Below are 14323 nucleotides of genomic sequence, written 5' to 3'. Positions count from 1 at the left end.
GCGGGCGAGGACGTGAAGGGAGGAGGGCGGGTCGGGCGGGGGGCAGACCACCAGCCGGGAGGGGGCGCGGAGGTTGCGCTCGGCCGGCGCCGGGGTAAAGTTTCCCTCGTCCTCCCCGGGGCTGGGGACGAGCCCGAGCCAGGGGTGGGGGCCCGTAGTCACTGCGTACGACTGGGGGATCCTGGTGCCGGGCTGGTTTTCGGAGCACGACACACTGACCTCCACCCCCGTCCCCAGTCCTGGCGCCCCACCGCCTGCCTGGATGGGGACCGCGCACCCGGGGGCCCCCGGCGGCCCGCACGCGCCTGGTTAACTCCATCAGCCCCGCCCCGCTCCGCAGTTGGGAAATCACTAGCCCCTCGTCTTCTTCCCCCGCGAGGCGTTCCGGAAAGACCACCCTCTACCAGCCTGTCCCCCGCGGACCGGAAAGCGTCCAGCGGCGAGCCCAAGCGTCGCGGCCGGCCCTCCCCGGGAGAGAACCCTAAAGCCCCCGCCCCGGGCGCAGCGGCTCTGCTGCGTCCGCTCCGGCCTGGAACGCGCGCGGGAGACTGAGGGGGGCGGGGGCGGAGGTTCTCCGCCCGGCCGGCTGGAGAACCAAGCGCCCAGTGGCGCCGGCGGACGCCTCATGTCCGCCGCAACTGGGATGCCTGGCGCGACCGTGCTCGGTGCCCTGGCAGGGGCTCTGCCCCGGGTGGGTCAAGGTGGCCGCTGACCCCGCAGCAGGGGCTCCGAGGAGGGCTGGGAGCGGCCGCTTTGTGCTCGCAACCCCTGTCTGCAGTGAGAGGAGGGCTGCGCAGAAACGCACCCGCGGCCATCCCGGCGCCGGGTTTCCAGAGCCCCCACGCGGGGACTTCGGGCCGGGGTGGGAGCGGAGAAGACGCTGCAGACTTCACTGAGCTCCCCGGCCTAGTGCGCGCCCTTGAAGGGGCAGAACGTGGGTCTGGAGCCCCCTGCCTCTCTCGCCACCCGGACAGACCCCGGGGATGCTCCCCGCTGACAGGCATCAGACAGGGCCATCAGGCGCCTGACTCCTCCCCATTTCTCTCAACCCATACCCCCTCCCAATCTCCCCAGAGCCCCTCCCAACTGACCTCCACTCCCCCATCTCTCCTGCCCCCGCCCCTCCCCTTCTCTCCTGTCCCCGCCTCCATCGCCCTCTGCCCCCCCATCTCTCCTGCACCCACCCCCCACCCCCGCCCACCTGCCCTCTGGCTCCAGGTTGAGCTCTGCACACCTCCTACACCTGCTTTGAGACCTCCAGGGGCTTCTCTCACTACTGTCCTACCACCAGAGCTTTCAGAATGCTAGGCCCTGGCCCTGAGCCAGTCAGGGCAGGAATGAGTGCTCTCTGGCAGCACCCCTTTAACTGGGCTCTTGTTTTCCCTGCATGCCGGTGAGGAGGTACTTGCACAGAGAGGTTAGGTCATGTGCCCAAGGTCACGCAGCAGGGAGGGGGGTTCCAGTCCAGCCCACCTGGCTTCAGGCCTTGAGCGGAGCGTGTCCCAGGACTGGCCTGTGTCCCTACAGAGGTGGCCTCCTGATGGCATCCCTGTGGTCTGCCATTTCCTGGAGCCCCGAGAAGCCTGCCCTCCGGGAAACCTGGCCTGCCCAGCCCAGCACATGGCTCTCCTTCCAATGACCCCCACAGACCCAGTCCTGTTTCCACAGGCAGGACCCTCACACCTCCATCCTCCCTCCCACGCCCCCAGCAGTGCCAGACTCCGGATTCCTCTGGTGTTTACTGGGCCCTTCCCCAAGCAGCTCTGGGTGAAGCACTAGAAGGCCCCCAAGGGACCGGAGAGCTGGATGACCCGGAAGCGGGCGAACAGGCCTGGCCTATCACTAGCTCCTTGCAAAGGAGGGAGGAAGGCGCCTCGGCAGACCCCCTGTCTCACTAGGACCAAGAAAAGCCATCTCCTCCCCCAGGACACAGGCCACAGGAGGCTGAGACCCTGCAGGGGCCTCCGCTCTCAGAGAAGGGCCCAGGGAGGGTGACGAGCTCTGGTGGATGGGAGAAACAGCCTGAAGCCCCTGTTTTTACCTCTGGTGTTAAGAAACCCGTTCTGTGCTGTCCCCAAACAAGTCAAGCCGCGCCTTACTTGACAACCTCCACGTGATTCTGTACCCCTTGTTCGCAACAGAGGCCAGCCATGCTCTGGGTCCTTCCGGAAGCCTCTTCCAACTATCTCAGCAACCCTATGAAGCAGAGGTCATCATTACACTCATTTGGCCACCTAGGAAGGTATCACTAGCTGGTGAAGTGTCCTTTCCTCCTGCCATTATCCTGCGGCAAACATGACAGCTCTGGGGATGAGGAGGCTCCCTCAAGGCTCAGCATTTAGTTCACTCCTCTGGCCTCGGTAGGTAGAGTCGGGCGCTCCCACGACTGTCAGGCTGGGGTCAGATGAGAAGGAGGTGCACAGGGGCCTGGACCAATCCACGAAGGCTTCCTGGAAGAAGGAACATGCAGGAATGTAGGCCCAAGGACTCATGAGGAGGGTCCAGCCAGGCCCCCAGCCCCCAGCAAGTGCTTGGAGCTGACCTGGCATCCTGGCCTGCAGTGGGGGCTGGAATGGCCGTGGGGGTGGGGGCTGGGGGGGTGACACACTTGTTCAGGGAGAGAAGCCCTTGGCTCTCAGCAGAGCCTACAGAGCTCCCAGGTAAGTCAGCTCTACCTTCTGTTGCCCTTCACTTTGGCGGGCTCGAGTGGCCGAGATAGTGGCTCCTATGGCCATTCCCATGGGCAAATTCCTCCAGAGAGCCTAGCAGAGGCCGGCAGGCCTGTCTCTCCCCGTGCCTAGGGCCAGGCTCTGGCGGACGTGGCCCTGTGGCTGGCGTGCTCATGCTCACACACATCTGTCCAACCTCATTTGGCTTTCCCTGCAGATTTGCTAATGCAGCAAGATTAATCGGGTCTAACTCATTAATTTGCAAGGCCCTCCCTCCCCCCCACACCCCGCTGGAAAGCACTCTTGCGGGAGCCTAGAAATCGTCATCGTAGCTGCCGCTGAATTAGACTCTAACTCCAGCCTCCAGACCCCTCCCTCCAGCTGCTCCCCAGACTGCTGTCTCGGTGGAAAGGAAAAGCCCCAATTCACAAACAAATGAGACCAGCTTCAGAAGAGTCCAGTTCCCTCCCCCACCCCCGCCAAGTCCCACAGCCTTTGTGACAGGAGCCCTGTGTCCTCTGAGGGTGATCCCTGGTGGGGGCCAAGGGGAGGAAGGAACAGGCTCCTCGGAGACTCCTCCCCAGATGCACCCCCAGCCAGTGTCACGCCAACAATAGGGATTGCTGCTGGCAAAAGTGGAAGGTCATCTCCCACAGAAGAGGCCTGTGCCCCTCCCTCCCGTGGCCTCTCTGCTCTCCACCCTGTCCCAAGGACATTTCCATGGCAACCAGTTGGTGCCATAAACAGGGATTTGAATTAAAGGTGGGAGATTCAGCTGGATCCCAGGTCCCAGCAGCACTGAGAAAGAGGCTGCAAGGACTCACCGTGGGGGCAGGGGGCCCATCAGCACCAGGACCCAGCAGGGTTCCAAAAGCCCCTGTGAGGAGGGGGCAGCGCTGGCTCAGCCCAGATGCAGGGGTCCTGCATGTACTCCCACGACCCTAGGGGACCTCCAAACTGTCACTAGGCACACGCTGACCTGCCCACGCCCTGGCTCACCCAGCAACACCTCACACTATGTCCCTCCAGTCTCTTCTGCAGTCGACAACCACAGGCCCTTCAAGACCCAGATACTCTTGAGGAAGGGGGCACATGAAAAGTGGGGTCAGTGCTCCACTGGAAAAGAACATTTCAGGGGTGTTTTCCCTCACTCCCCCGCACTCTACCCCAAAGCCAGGCCTTGTTTCTCTCCCTAGGTCTCCTCACCACCAGAAAGCTTATCGTACCTTGTACGTGGGTCTCACTCCACCCTGCACCTCTGCCACCAAAGTGAGTTCAGAGGGAGGCTGTAGGCTTTGTGCACAGTGTCTGGCTTTTAGTAGGAGCTGGTAAACATGTCGAAGGCATGGATGAGTGAATGAATGAATGAATGGGTGGATGGATGTATGGGTGAGTTGATGGATGGATGGGTGGATGGATGGATGGATGGATGGACAGGTGGACAGTGGTGGATGGATGGATGGACGGATGGATGAATGATAGAAGGATGGTGGATGGACGGATGGATGGATGGATGGACAGACGGACAGATGGTGGATGATGGATGGGGGGTGGATGGATGGGCATTTAGATACTTGTCAAAGGGCATAAGGGAAGCCAGGCCCAGGGTGGGGCCCTATTGTGCCACCCTTCAACCCCACCCTACCCTGGACCCTGCACACTCAGACTGAGAGGATCCGGGTGTGCGGGGTTGGTCCTGGGCTTCCGAGCACGTGATATCTGGGAGGGAGGGATGATCAGGCAGGAGCAAGGACCGAGACCTGCAGACGGTTCAGAGCCAGCCCTGTCACCTCATTGATTTTCCTATCGTCCGTCAGGAGCGGATCAGGATTTAGTGGCTCTCACTCCACAGGGCCTGGCACCTTGCCCTGCCCTTCCTCAAGTTGGAGGTCATGCCGGCCCCTGGCTGCCCTTGAAGTACTCCTCTCAGTCAGTCCTGCCTATGGGACCCTCCCTCAGATACACAGTGGACCCTGCCCCGCCAGAGCCCCAGGTTGGCCCTGGCTGACTTTTCCCTGGGGCTACTAGAAGGACCCTGGTCTGGCCTTGGTATTGAATCTCCCATCAGGAGCCCTGGTCCAGCACACACCACCAGTGAGGCCCTGAGGGAATGCTGTGTCCAGTCCCCAGGCCATGCTGAGCACTGCAGGAAGACAAGAATCCTCCTGGGCCAGAGGGCTCCAGGTGCCTGCCCCTCTGCTGGCTTCCTGCTCTCAGCACCACAGACAGCTCTGTGGCTGCCGCCTCACACAGGAAGGCTTCCAGATGGGCCAAAGCCCTTCTCTGTCCCCAACCGCAGATGCTTGCAACCAGACATAAGAGACACCGTTGCTGGCCCCCTGAAGGCCACACACATGCTAGCTGGTGGGCAGCGCTGAGGGAGAGCATGGCCAGGAGGCCCCAATTTCTTCTGAGCATCACAGTTTAAAGACCCCAAAATGTTTTCCTCGGAGGAGAGGAGTGGGCAGTAGCAGAGGAAGACCGGCCCCTCCTCAAAACATGTGCGCACACCCTGAGCTCTGGATCTGAATCATGGACAAGCCAAGCTGCTCCGGGACCGGGACCTGCTGCTCTAGCACGTTCCCCTGACCCCTCACCTCGGGTGTCCCGGAGCTGGGTCACTTTGCAGATCCAGCCTGAGTGGGGCTCAGGCCTGCTCCCCGACCTTCAAGAGTACCCTGCGAGCCGGTGTCCCGTGAGCTGGCCCTTGCCCTCAACACTGCAGGATCTTCTTAGACAGAATACCGATCCACCACCGCCAACTCCGGTTCCACAGCTGAGGGTCTCTGCCCCCCGCCCCTGCCCCACCTGCTCCTCTGCGAAGTAGTTAAATGTCTACGAACGCGCCGCGGAGAGCCCAGCTCCAAGTGGGAGCATGCAGCGCGAGGGGTCTCTGGTCCTGACTGAGGGGACTGGGTGCTCGTGCAGCAGGGCAGTGACACGGGGGCTTGGACACGGGCTCCGCCCTGCTGGCCAATGCCTCGCCGACCCTGTTTCCTCCGCGGCTAAGTGGGGATAGCAACAGTCCCCAACTCAGGTCGCTGTGAGGATGGAGGGGGGCTGCCAGCCATGCATGTGGGACCTGGTTCAGGGTCTGGCAGCCCCCGAACTGGGCCGCTGCTGAACGACCACTAACCTTCTTCTTCCTCAAGGGAAGGGTCCCTGTGCTGACCGCCAGAGGGCTAGACCTGGGGCTGCAAGTCAAGTGTCTCCAGAGTCCAGGCATGGAGCTCACGGGCTGGGCCTAGGGTGGCACAGACGCAGAGCCTGCACCTCTGCCCTGGGGGCCCTGCCGCCTGCCCCAGGGGCTGCAGAGCAACCCAGCGGCTTAGTGCTCAACTCAGGGGCCGAGGGTCACTACATGGGGCTCTGTCCGGGTGGCCTAACCCACGACAGACAACAGGCCTCTGGATACATGCCTGCCCTTGAGCTGGTGGACACTTCGGGCCCTCAGCAGCGGCTCCGAGCTTTAGGAAAAGGACTGAGTCCAGCTCTGTGTGACGAGTTGCATCCTCATGGCTGTCGGCACCGAAAGCCGTTTGTCCCAGCCAGTCGGCCGCCGGTGGGTCCCTACCCTGAGCCTTCAGGGTGGACCCAGGCAGTGCTCCTGGGAGGAAGGGCTCCGGGGAAAGGCAGGCGGGTGAGCCACAGGCCAGTTGGCTCCTCGTGCTGAGGGAAAGCAGGCCCAGTGGGAGACTCCATGACCCTCCGGGAGAGCGCTCACCCTCTCCCCAAAGCCTCTTCTCTCCTCTCTGAGTCCACGTGCCCTCTTTCGGCCCCCAAACTTGGCACAGGGCAGAGAAGAGACTTCTGTGGCTCTAGATGGAGCTCTGCCAGGCTGTGAGACCCCCAAGGCCTGACCCCTCTGGGCCAATGGAAATACCACATCAGGACACAGAGAGGCTCTGATCCCGAGCCAAAACTGGAGTCCCCAGGCCACACGTGGGACTTGCCTGCTGAGAGCAGAGCAATGTGTGTGCTCTGGGACTAGACCAATTCTGCTGACCCACAAGGGGTCCCCACGTTGCTGGTTGTGGGTATCCATCTTCCCCCACCGGACCCTGACACCCTCGAGGAGACATCCTCGAGGAGCCATTGGGCAGGCCACAGGTGCCTCCTGCCCAGGCGGGACTTGGTCCAAGCCCACAAGGCCCCACCGAGCAGGCCCAGGGGCCTCCAAGGAGAGGACAGCACCTCCTAAAGTTGGAAACTCGGACTTGATCCAGGAAAACTGGCCCCATCCGCCAGGAGAGGGGAGAGGAGGCCCAGTTCATGCTCCTATTGGCCCTTCAAGGTGGGAAGAGGGCTCTGCTCCCTGCAGATCTAAGGCAGAGCTAAGGTCCCTCCCAACTTGTCACTTCTATCCCTGGGCACGTGCCCTGGGCCCCCACTTTTGGAGAGGCATACGTGAGCCGTGGGATCATGAGTCAGGGTACCTAGGCCCAGGCCTGATCCTGCACCTCCAGGCAGAGGAACCTAGGCCAGCCCTTTCTCCAACTCGGCCTCCGGCCTGTAAAAGGGTGCTGCCCCTCACTTCCCAGGCTCTGAGAGCAGGGATGTCCTAACCAAACAGAGCTGGCCTTGGTCGCTCCTAGACCAGGCAATTGGATTTTCAGATCAGCGCATTCCCTCCAGAAGGGCAGCCAGGGCAGGGGCAGGCCCCGTCCTCTTCCTTGTCTCAGGAAAAGGCCCTGGCCTTGTCCTCCAAGCGCCGCTGGGTGCCTGGGATGTCTGAGACAGCTCAGGAACTGGCAGCAAACCAGGACACTTACCCCCGTGGAGGCTGCTGACCCCACCCTCTGGGGGACCCTTGGACGGACCACCGCTTACAGGGGCTCTGGGCCTGGAGCTCTTCAAAGGGGCGGAAGGGGTATCTGGCACCTCTGGGTCCTCGGGCGCTTTGGTGAGGAACCCCAGGCTCAGGTCAAGGTGAGCGAGCCGCAGAGAGCAGGAGGAGAGCTCCAAGGGGCACCTGGCTGGTTGAGGGTGGCGAGTTCAACCCACGTCAGGCATAGAGCTTCCCTTAAAAAAAAAAGTATGTTTCAAATCTTAGACTGACGTAATGTTTGTTGTACACCTGAGACAGACACAACATTACGTGAGAATTCTAGCTCAGTAAGGCTAGAAACATAAAGAAAGTATAAAATGTAAAAAAAAAAAAAAAACCCAAGGAACAAATAATCCAATCAAGAAAGGGGCAGAGGACGTGAACAGACATTTCTGCAAAGACACCCAGATGGCCAACAGACCCATGAGAAAGTGCTCCACATCACTCAGCATCAGGGAAATACAAATCAAAACCACAGTGAGATACCACCTCACACCGGTCAGAATGGCTAAAATTAACAAGTCAGGAAATGACAGATGCTGGCGAGGGTGCGGAGAAAGGGGAACCCTCCTACACTATTGGTGGGAATGCGAGCTGGTGCGGCCACTCTGGAAACCAGCATGGAGGTTCCTCAGAAAGTTGAAAATAGAGCTACCCTATGACCCAGCAATCGCACTGCTGGGTATTTACCCTAAAGATACAAATGTAGTGATCCGAAGGGGCACGTGTACCCAAATGGTTATAGCAGCAATGTCCACAATAGCCAAACTATGGAAAGAGCCTAGATGTCCATCAATAGACGAATGGATAAAGAAGATGTGGTATATATATACAATGGAATACTATGCAGCCATCAAAAGAAAAGAAATCTTGCCATTTGCACCGTGGCTGGAACTAGAGGGTATTATGTTGAGCGAAGTAAGTCAATCAGAGAAAGACAATTATCATATGATCTCTCTGGTATGAGGAATCTGAGAGGCAGGGCGGGGGGCCGTGGGGGGTAGGGAGGGAAAAAATGAAACAAGATGGGATCGGGAGGGAGACAAACCATCAGAGACTCTCAATCTCACAAAACAAACCGAGGTCTGTGGGGTGGCGGGGAGGGAGAGGGTGGCTGGTGACGGACATTGGGGAGGGCATGTGCTGTGGTGAGTGCTGGGAAGTGTGTAGGCCTGACGAGTCACAGACCAGTACCTCTGGGGCTACTAATACATTATATATTAATAAAAAATTAAAAATTAAAAACAAAAAGAATAAGGACTGCAAGCAAAAAAAAAAAAAAAAGAGTGCTCTGGTCGTTGGGGTGTCCCCAGACAAGGTCCTGGGGTCCCGTGGGACCCCAAGGCCCAGCCCTCCCTGCCAAGCCCTCAGGCTCTTTCTGGAAGAGATGCCAAAAGTTCTCCCTTCCCCCAGGGAGTCAGGAGCCAGGACTGCTGAAGACACCCATGGAGGGAGACCGAGCTGTGGGTCAGGTCCTGACTGACCAGTGTACCGATTAGGGCCCAGCTGGACACATCCTTGAGCCAGGCATGGGCGCCTGTCACTCCGCCCAGAGACCAGGAGCACCACTCCACTTGCCTGTGTGTCTCGGAGCTCACCGGTGTAATCTGGGGAGCAGGGGAGGGCAAGAAATGGGTGTTCCTCTGCGGCGTGGGGTGCTCTTGATTCCTGGCATGTTCTAACATTTGTCATAGCATCTGGGGCCACACGATTTCTCTGCTGCTCCCATGATGACAAAGCTGAGGTCATCTGGCCACCTCCAGCATCACGGTGACCCGATGCCCGAAGTCTCCCAGACCCGGGCCCCTGCCCCACCATCCTCGGTAAGCGATGCCCAGAGCTGCCCGCTCAGGCGAGCTCAGAAATGCAGCTCTGCTCCCTGTTGACAAAAACGTGTCTGCAAATAGCGCCTCATGGCTCCCAATCCCAATCCCAAGAGACCAGAGCCAGCACCGCCCCTGCTACCTGGGCAAGGCTGCAGCTCATGAATATTCATGGCCTCTTCCTAAGTAGCGTGAATTAAGCCAACTGAGATACCCAGTTTCCCAGCTTCCGAGCTTCAGTGCAGGATCCAATCCCTCTGACCCTCAGCCCCTCCCCAGTCTTCTCACCTCCTTCCTGCGCAGGGGTGGTAGCAGTTGGGGACCTCCCTCTCTGTGCACCGGTGGGGTCACCCACATTTGGGCTGTCCCAGTGCCAGCACCCTGCTCCGGTCCACCGTCTGTTGCCAAAGCACTTGACACGTCCCTGGCCTGTTCTCAGGGAGACCCTGGCCCTTGTCCCAGTCCTGGGCGGAGAAAATTACCCTGCCGTCCGTTTGCAGAGTTTTCTAGGCACTGGAGACAGATTCGGCCACGGCAGCTGTGGAGGGCGGCGCGTGTGCCTTCCTTGGCTCCCCTCCTTTGGGATAGCGTTTCCAGCACTGTGAGGCTGGGTGCCTCTCCAGCAGGCAACCAGCACGGAGCTCAGTGCCGACCCACAGATGGCGGTTCCTTATTCTCAGCACCTGCTGGTTGGGGGCCTCACACCCTGCCCAGGGCCCAGACACCCCTGCGTGGCCTGTGCTGGCCCAAGAAGGGGGCTGTTCCTGCCCTTTCACACAGAGCCCAGCTGCCCACTCTGCCATGGCACAGGGGACTGGGATCTAGGCAGACAGGAGGGAGGGAGCTGAGAAGCCTGGCTCCTGGCAGCCCAGGTGCTCCCCATCTTGGTGCGGGTATCCCAAGAGTGTCTGCAGCTTGGATCTCGCTCGGAGGGGCTCTGGGCTAGACAAGTGGCCACGGGGAGGGCGGGGCAGTGAGCTGAGCAGCAGCAGCTCCTGGAGCCGAGGCCCTTGTAGCAAAGCCCTCGGGGGAGACCTGCAGGGTGTCAGGACGGCTGCGCTGTGCGGGGAGGGAATCTCGGTCAATCACGTTCGCCCCCACCCCCGGCCCCTCTGGCTCTCACTCACCCGACGCCTCAGGCCCTCTCTGAGCCCCCACAGGGCAGGCAGAGCCCCCCGTGGCCCAGGGCCCATGGGAGCCTAATGTCCATTTGGAGGCTCAGGCAGTGCCCATGGATTGAGGGGTCAGAGCCCCAGTGGGCAGGGGACGGCCTGTGTTGTTGGGCTGCAGGGAAACGGGACCTCTCAGAGCCCTGGGCACAGCATGTCACCCTGGGGCTGGACTCTTCCATCCAGGAGAGGGTGGTCGGACAGCTGCCCTCAGTCAGGGACTGGGGCTGCCTCCAGCCCCTCCGCATCGCTTTTGGGACCTTACCCGGCAACTCCTCACGGTCCCTGTGTGACGAGTTTGTCCTCCTCCTGGATGGTCACCTTCACAAAGTGACCAGGAGGGCAAGACCCATGGTGATGTGAACCTGGGGGGCTCTGACCCCATGGGCCAGGTGGGGTCTCCGCCAGTCCCTCTACCCCCCCACCCCATCCCCACCCCCGTTGCCTGGCTATCTCAGCAAGTAGGCTAGGGCTGAGAGGGTCATGCCTGCCTTGGAAGACACCAGCAAGCCGGCCACGGCCACCTGCCCAGAATCGGCCCAGGGTCCTGGACCCCCAGAGCACAGACACCCCTGCAGCCCCTTTCTGCCCCACACCTGGCCACTCTCCCTGTGTGGGCAGCTCCAGCGGTCTGGGGGGGCATCCCCCTGAGTCCTTCCCCCAAAGCCTGTCCCACAGGCTGTGGGGGAGCTGCTGCTGGCCGCGCTGCCTCCTGCCTCATCTGTTCTGCCCGCTGACCTGCCCAGGCCCGCAGCATCCACCGACGGTGCCGGTGAGCCTCCGCCCGGGGACACGTGTGTGCTCCAGCTCTCGCCCACATCCGTGGCCTCAGGCCCCTACAAAGACCCCTTCTGCTACTCCCCCGTGTGGTGAGCCGGACTGTGCTCAGTCACGCCCTTCCTGGCAGGTGCACTGTTGCAAAGATCCCCTCTTCAGGACGACAGCCTGAGAGGGACCCAGGCCCCGTGCCGGGAGACACCAGCCAAGGGGGGGGGGGGGACACCACGCGAGGACCAGCCAGGAAGAACCTGGCGTCTAAAGACCGAGGCCACCCCAAGGCACTGGGCTCAGGTAGAGCGGCCCCAAGCCTGCCCTCCCCGCCTCCCCCCGAATCCTGTGAACTCCCAGTCAGGGTGTCGCCTCAGGCTGCCAGCAGGGGCTTGTGCTCCAGATTCTAGAAAAACCTACCACCCCCAGTAGAGGACCTTTTAAAATGTAGGTCCTTGGGGCGCCTGGGTGGCCAAGTCAGTGAAGCATCTGTCTTTGGCTCAGGATTGATCCCCTGCTCAGGGAGCGTGCTGTTCCCTCTGGCTCTGCCTCTGCCCTGCTTGTGCTCTCTCTCTCTCTAAAGTAAATAAATTCTTTTTAAAAAAATAAAATAAAATAAAATCTAGGTCCGGGGAGGGGCCCTCCTAGTGTCTGTTCTCTGCTTTCCCTGGATTTTGGGGTGCTAAATTCTCAGCCTGGAGCCCCGAAGGGAAACGACTGCCCCCAACTCCCAGGAGCAGACCTCATGGAGGAAGGGGCCCGACCCGGCTCCCCAGGAGGGGGTTTGAGGTCAGGCTGCTCTCCTGCTTCCTACACATGTCCTTGTCCAAATCACACTTGTGCCAACCAAGCGCCTCCCAGAAACGCCGGCGAGGTGCTCGCAGGGGAGGGGAGGCTGCTGCTGATGGAGGCTCCAGCTTCCCACCTTCCCGTCGATGAGGTGCAACTCCCCTCTGGCCATGAGGGCTCTCTCCTGCCCCCTCCAGAGACGCTGGAGGCTGAGCTCACCAGGCCAGGGCGTGTGGATCCTTATTGCCCAACTTGGGATCTGGGGGACACTCCACTTGCCACTAGGCAAGATTACTGACCACAGAGCAAAGAATTTAATGGGATTTCTATGCCCTAGGCTGTCCTTGTTGGATGATGCCCCCAGGGAGGAGGGACCTGTCCCCAGGCAAGGCCATGCCCCTCGGCCTTGCCATCCCCAGAGCTAGTGCCCAGGCAAGGACATAGGGTCACAGTGGACCCTGGGCTCGGAACACACCTGGAGGCCTGGCAGAGCACACCCCTCAGCAGGGCCTAGACACTCCCAATGTCCATTCTAGGTCACCCCCGTCCATAGCCTCATCCTTCCTGGCTTCTCAGGAACGGACTGACCAGGCACAGCCCCTACCAGCCTTTCCTCTAGAGCCCCAAGCGCCCAGCCCAGCTCAGACAGAGGGAGGGAAAGGCCCGCGCCTGATTCTCACCCCCAAGACCACTCATGGGCCGGGGAGGGGGCTGGAGAGATGGACCGGGGGGTGGGAGCGATGAGCCGGGGATGGGGGGGTGATGGGCCGGGGGGGGGAGCAATGGGCCAGGGAGGGGAGGAGAGTGATGATCTAGATGTAAAGACAATGCCCAGGGTGGTCCTGGGGGGGGAATGGTGGTACCACGGCCAGACTGTCCCAGTGTGGACGGTGACCCTGTTCCCATTGGCTTATCTCTAGTCACCATGAGACTGGAGGTGATGAGGCCCCTCCCTGTGCTGCCCGCTGTGGGGTGTCGGCAGCCGTCCTGTGTCTGAGCCGGTCCTGGCGCTCTTCCCATCACATGAGCCACGGAGGCATGGCACTTAGAGGGACCACTCAGAACAAGTGACCTCTGATCAAATACGTTCGTGGAACCCAGTTAGAGAAAACTGATTACTCAGCCCCCTTTTCCTGCCTGACTTCTCAAAGGCCTCATTCTTGTGGTTCCTTGGCTGGGGGCGGGGGGCCAGGGGGCATCACAGACCTTACGGACAGGAATGCAGAGCTGTCTGGAGGTCTCTTGGGGCGCCTTCTGTGAAAGGCTGGATCCTAAGGTTGTGATGGACAGTGGGCTATGACTCTTCTCTGGGGTCCAGGAAATGCGCTGTAGGCTCCAGGGGGACCTGGAGGCCAGAGGCTCGAGACGCCATGAGGGTCCATGGCACCGGCTCGCCTACCCTCGGCCCCCGCCCCACGCTCTCACCCACCCCCAGCCTTCCTTTCTTCCCCACAGAGGCTGCTTTCACACTGTGACATCTGGGGCAGTGGGACCCCGTGTTCTGGAAGCCAACCAGCTTCCCTGTGTGTTCTGGAGGGCAGGGGACAGGGAGAAGCAGAAGAGGCGCTGGGGGCCTGGGATCCAAGCCAAGCCCATCTCAGCCCGGCGTCCACTGCCGGCCCATCCAGCCCCGCCTTGAAGGTCACCCCAGCCCTCCTGACACTCAGGACCTCGGGAGACCACACCTCCAGGCAAGGGAGGGCCCCCAGCCAGCCACAGACGGCAAGGCCCCCACAGCCCGGGCCCTGCCAGGAGGAGGTGCCCTTGGGCGACCTTGCCCACTCAGGCCTCTTGAGAAATCGGAGGGTCTAAAAGATGACGCGTTAGGGCAGGGGAGACAGGATGACGCATCAGGGCGGAGGAGACGGGAAATACGGGGAAGGTCAGGGCCGGTGCTTTTGGTGGGGATGAGAGAACACTTCTCAGTCATGGTTTCAGCCTTTGAGCAAACCCCCTCCAGGGAGCAGAGACAGAGGGCAGCACATGGGACGTGCCCTGGACCTTGGAGGGACCCTGATGTCAGGCTTTCCCAGGCAGAGGAAAGGCAGATAGAGCTGGGTCCCAGCTGGGAGGGCCGGTGGCCCCGGGCTGTGTGCCTTTGACTTGGAGGTGTCTCCGCAGTGTTGTAGCCCACAGAGCTGACGAGCTCCCCCCCGCCCGTAGCACACAGGACCCCTCCTTGCCTCTCCCCTCAGACCACCACATCCTTGAAGTCAGACCTCCCCAGACCAAGTGCTTGCTTAAGGGACACTGCCTTGAACGCAGAGGATAGCGGCA

Source organism: Enhydra lutris, unplaced genomic scaffold, assembly GCF_002288905.1.
Source record: "Enhydra lutris kenyoni isolate GAN:26980312 unplaced genomic scaffold, ASM228890v2 scaffoldscaffold6, whole genome shotgun sequence".
NCBI lineage: Eukaryota > Metazoa > Chordata > Mammalia > Carnivora > Mustelidae > Enhydra > Enhydra lutris.
Note: the sequence above shows the minus strand (reverse complement) of the source record.